Source organism: Dasypus novemcinctus, chromosome 4, assembly GCF_030445035.2.
Source record: "Dasypus novemcinctus isolate mDasNov1 chromosome 4, mDasNov1.1.hap2, whole genome shotgun sequence".
In the NCBI taxonomy this organism is placed as follows: domain Eukaryota; kingdom Metazoa; phylum Chordata; class Mammalia; order Cingulata; family Dasypodidae; genus Dasypus; species Dasypus novemcinctus.
Genome location: NC_080676.1, coordinates 165106672 through 165112112, shown reverse-complemented (window position 1 = coordinate 165112112; position 5441 = coordinate 165106672). Strand labels below are relative to the sequence as shown.

General features: G+C 54.3%; 1 long non-coding RNA gene across 1 annotated transcript; it reads right to left on the bottom strand.

Annotated features, from left to right (window-relative positions):
• Positions 1-1155: 1155 nt before the first annotated feature.
• On the bottom strand, positions 1156-2232 carry LOC139438911 (uncharacterized). The gene is made up of 2 exons (XR_011648736.1): positions 1691-2232; positions 1156-1350 (listed from the first exon to the last, which is right to left on the bottom strand). It is a non-coding gene; the product is annotated as an uncharacterized lncRNA (long non-coding RNA).
• Between the last annotated feature and the right edge of the window lie 3209 nt (positions 2233-5441).

The window sequence follows — 5441 nt, the reverse complement described above, 5'->3', positions numbered from 1 at the left end:
TCCCAGATAACAAACCCCGGACCCCGCCCTGCCGCTCCGGAGGGCGCGGTGCCCGGCTGGGCCCCGGGGAGCCCAGGACGCGCCTCTGCACGCGGGAGCTGCGCTCCAGCGCCCAGGCCTGCGCCGCCCCACCCCGAGCAGCGCCCGCCGCCAGGAGGAGCAGAGCAGGCGGCCGAGCGCCCGGGCGGCGCCCTTCTCCGCCAGTGACCCAGAGTGGCTGCGGTGTCCGTCCCCGGGGTGGCTGACCCTGGCCGGCCTCGGGCTGACCCCTGGCCTGGACCGTCCGGCTGCTCTTCCCGAGGAATTTGGGGAGGTGGAGCCCGTGGCCGGCAGCTGGGGGGAGCCGAGCAGGGTCCCCGGGGAGGGGCCGCGGGAGGGGCCTGGCTTGTCCTGCCGTGGCTCCCGGGTCTGGCTCCTGGTGGCCGGGGGTGGAGCCAGCGGCGGGGGCACTTCTGTACCTGGTGCCCAGCTTCCTGCATCCATGGGCGCCAGGTGGCCGCACGGGGCCTCGGGGTGGCAGCCGTGCCCCAGAGACGCCCCGCAGGCAGCCGGGACCCCGCCCCTACAGCCCCGGGCGTGGCGCCCCGGCCACCCAGCTTCCTTGACAGTATTATGAGCACAGCCGCGCAAGGCCAGCGGAACCGTCCATGGGGGCTGCGGCCGGCCGTCTTGGACAGGCCGAGGTGGGCAGACAAGGACCAGAACTGGCCGGAGGACGCGGCGAGGGGCAGAGTGGCTGTGCTTCCGTGTGCTCCGGGGGAGAAGGTCCTCGCCGTGAGCAAGGGGGGGCTGTCCCCCGAGCACACAGGGGGCTGGGGCGACAGTCTCCCGCTGCCTGCCTTCCCGCGTGCGTCATGGGACTCAACAGCGGGCAGTGCCGAGGCAGCGCCCAGCCGCCCTCCGACGCGGCAAGCTGCTCGCCTGCACGACCACGCAGGCCGGCCCTTCCGGGCCTCAGTCTCCAGCGTCTGAGTTCCTCGATGGGCTCACACTGAACTCCGGCAAATCACGGACGTCGTTCTGGGGCTTTGTGAGGCTCTGGCCAGGGCTGAGGGCCAGAGGAGAGAGACAGAGACACATGCAGAGGCAGACACGCACACACACGGGATCAGCCAGCCAGAGGGGTGGTGGGGCAAAACACCAGAAACTGGTTGGTTTCTCTAAAGAGTATTTATTTGGGGTAGGAGCTTACGGAGACCAGGCCATAAAGCTTAAGTTACTTCCCTCACCAAAGTCTATTTGGAGCAAGATGGCTGCCGACGTCTGCGAGTGTTCAGGCTTCCTGGGTTCCTCCCTTCCAGGGTCTTGCTTCTGTCTGGGTTCAGGGTTCCTCTCTTCCCAGGACTCCAGCTACAGCATCAAACTCCAACATCAAAACTCCAACATGAAGAACCCCCAACTCTGCCCTGTGCCATGCCTTTTATCTGCGTGCCCACCCACCAAAGGCTGGGGACTCAGTGCCCTAATGACGTGGGCCAGTCAAAGCCCTAATCATAACTCAATCATTCCCAGGTTCAGACCAGATTACAAACATAATCCAATATCTGTTTTTGGAATTCATAACCATATCAGACTGCTGCACACACACCCAGACACACAGGTAAACGCCCACGGAGAGAGACAGACACACAAGGCACACCACACAGACATGCACACACGTGCACACACCCAGACACACAGGTATACACACCCACGGAGAGAGACACACTCCGGTAGACGCACACACCGACGTGCATGGCGCACGGAGCTGGGCACGCACAGATTCGCGCAGGCTCCCAGCTGGAGGGAGATCCGCGCCCGGCTGGGGAGATGCACCACAGAACGCCGCGATGTTGCCTAAAAGCTGGGGCCGCTGGGGAGACGCTCCCCGCATGGCGCCCGGCTAACCCGGCGCCCGCCCCCAGCGCCCCCGCCCGCCTCCCTCGCTTCTCCACGGCGAGCCTGGCGCCGCCTCCTGGGCGGTGGCTGTGAGGTCGGGGCTCGCGGCCCCGTGCCAGGGCCAGCCAGCACCCTCGTGGGCACGAGGGCGGGAGGCCCTCTCCAGCAGTCCCTCGGCCCCCACCCCTCCCTATCCCAGCCCAGACATGCCCCTCTTGGCCAACTGAGCGAGGGGGACGGTTCCTGCCAGCGCGTGCAGCTGTGAACCCCCTTATCACGGGAGTCCTTGGCGAGCCGCTGCCCTTGGCCCGTGGAACGGAACGGCCCGGTTTGGATCCGCTCTCGAAAAGGGAAGAGCGCCCACCTCTTCCGGGGGTCCAGCGCTCCTCCCTCGAAGAGTGCGCATGGCCAAGCCGCGGCTCCGGCCCCCTGCTCCCAGTGCCCGTGCTCCCGGCCCCACCCATGGCAGTGCCAGCCTCTGGGACGCAGCCACCACGACTTCTGTTTGCCTTCAGGTCACAGCCCGATCAGGAGGCTAAGGAGTTCAAAGTCACATTCCTTATCACGGCTTGAAGATTGCCTGAGGGCTTCAACCTGCACTTGCAGAGGCCTTGGCACGCCTTTTCTTTGATTGCACAACCGCAGTGGCGTTTTTTTCTGGGTGCAGTCACTCTTTGATTAGGTGCCTCAGCGTCCACCTGTGACGTCTGTAAGCTCTGATGCCAATTCACTCACCGAAGCACTGGCCACGTTGTTTTTCTCGTCCACTCCATGGCATTATTCACGCCCGGAGAATGTGGCTTGATGAAATACTCTGATTTAGCACTATTGTGCAACGGTGCTGTAGATCAGGAGTGCAATCACAGTGACACAACACACACGACCTCAAAAAACCCCACAAAGACAAACAAAGGCACAGAAGTGGAATAAAGAGGCAAAGGATCGATACCCGCAATAGGTAAAGGGCTCTCAGAATAAAAGAGCCACGTTCTTACCCTCCCGGGGACACCTGCCGCTCTTCATTTGGTACCAGCCCCCAGGGGCCATCCGCCCACTCCTGATCCACAAAGCATCACCTCAAGAGGCTGGACGTGCAGCGCGAGCCTGGCGTCCTGGGACGGCGGCTGGAGCTGTCCGGAGGAAGACAGGCTCTCGCTGTGGCTTGTTAAGAGGGCCTGAGGACACAGTCAGCACCGGGGAGCTGAAGGGAGGCTGGCGGCGAGCAGGTGAGGGGAAGACAGAGGTGAGCAGCAGGTCTGCTCTGCCCGGAGCCCGGTCCCCGCGAGGCACAGACTTTCCTTTACAGCTTTCCTTGGCACTTCTGTCGCTCACCACCAAGGGACTCTTGGCCAAGAGCCACATCGGAAAATAAAATAGGGCAGAAGAAGTGACACTTTACGAACCTGCAAACAGACAATAAACTTGAAAACAAGAGTCCATCTCAGTAAGGAGATCCGAGAATTGAAATGAAAATGAATGGATACTGTTTTCCAGCTCAGAAATGAGCAACATGCTTTTTAAATGAAAATTCTAAGCGTTGCAAGCATTCCAAGTCTGGAGGATTCTAGAAGTTTGGCAACACATATCAGCCAAAGTTTAGCCTCTTGAACTTGGTGATTCTGCTTCTAAGTCTTTATGATAAGGAAAATTCTCACACAGGAAATCAAGATTTTTGGAAAAGACACTCATTTTAGCATGGTTTGTGAGGACGTTTAGAAATAACAGTGTCTACAAATAGGAGAACTATTATGTAAATGTTATGTAATGGAATGTTAGCCATGGAAAATAATACCTTTAAATAATATAGGGACATGAAAAAAATCTCTTTATGAAAAGATAAATAGAAAAAAAACAGGATATAAGCCTCTTCATTTAGGGTATGAATACAAATTAGTTTCAAAAGTCCTGTAGCACAATTTACTATAATATATATAACTAGAAAAAATATACCAAATGATAATAATAGTGATTTTAGGGTGCTGGAATTAAGGATTATCTTTTTTTTTTTTTTTTTTTTAAAGATTTATTTATTTAATTTCCCCCCCTCCCCTGGTTGTCTGTTCTTGGTGTCTATTTGCTGCGTCTTGTTTCTTTGTCCGCTTCTGTTGTCGTCAGCGGCACGGGAAGTGTGGACGGCGCCATTCCTGAGCAGGCTGCTCTTTCTTTTCACGCTGGGCGGCTTTCCTCACGGGCGCACTCCTTGCGCGTGGGGCTCCCCCACGCGGGGGACACCCCTGCATGGCACGGCACTCCTTGCGCGCATCAGCGCTGCGCATGGCCAGCTCCACACGGGTCAAGGAGGCCCGGGGTTTGAACCGTGGACCTCCCATGTGGTAGACGGACGCCCTAACCACTGGGCCAAAGTCCGTTTCCCAGGATTATCTTAATTTGATTGTTTATTATTTAAAAGTTATTTTTTCCTTAGGGAAGTTGTAGGTTTAAAGAAAAATCATGCTAAAAATAAAGAGTTGCCATATATTCCCTCTCACAAGTTTACCCTATGCTTTGCTTTAGAGTGGTACCTTTGTTACAACTGATGAAACAATATGATTATAATTATACTATTACCCAGTGTCCATAGTTTATGTTAGGGTTCACTATGTTGTACAGTCCTATGTTTCTAAATAAATTTTAATTCTATTAACATGTAACAACTGAAAATTTCCCATTGACCCCCTTCAAATATATAATTCAGTGGTGCTAAATGCTTCACAATGTTGTGCTCCCAGCACCCCATCCAATACCAAAGTTTTCCATCACCCAAAGAGAAGCTCTGTACCAAGTAAGCCTTAACTCCGCATCCCCTACCCTGCCTGTCCCCTGGTAACCTGTGCTCTGGTTGCTGATTCTGTGAATTTACTCATACTAATTATTTCATACCAGCGAGGTCATACAATATTTGTCCTTTTGTGTCTGGCTTATTTCTCTCAACATAGTGTCCTCAAGGTTCATCCGTGTTGTCACACGTATCAGGATTTCATTCCTTTTTACAGTTGCATCATATTCCACTGTATATACCCCATTTTGTTTATTCATTCATTGGTTGATGGACACTTGTACTGCTTCCATCTTTTGGCAATTGTGAATAATGCCACTATGAACACTGGTGTGCAAATATCTGTTTGAGTCCCTGCTTTCAATTATTTTGGGAATATACCTAGAAGGGGGATTGCTGGGTTATACGGTAATTCTACACTTACATTTTTAAGGAACTGCCAAACTGTCCTTCTCAGCAGGTGCTCCATTTTACATTGCCACGTACAATTAACGAGGGTTCCTATTTCTCCACATACTCTGCAAGGTGTTATTTTCTGTTTTATTGTTTTAAGATTGATTGTATTTATTTCTCTCCCCCATTCCCCCTGTTGTCTGCTCTCTGTGTCCGTTCGCTGTGTGTTCTTCTGTGTCTGCTTGTATTCTCATTAAGCAGCTCTGGGAACCAATCCTGGGGCCTTCTGGAGTGGGAGAGAGGCGATTAATCTCTTGCGCCACCTCAGCTCCCTGTTCTGCTACATCTTCTTATTTTCTCTCCTCTGTGTCTGTTGTTGTGTCATCTTGCTGCG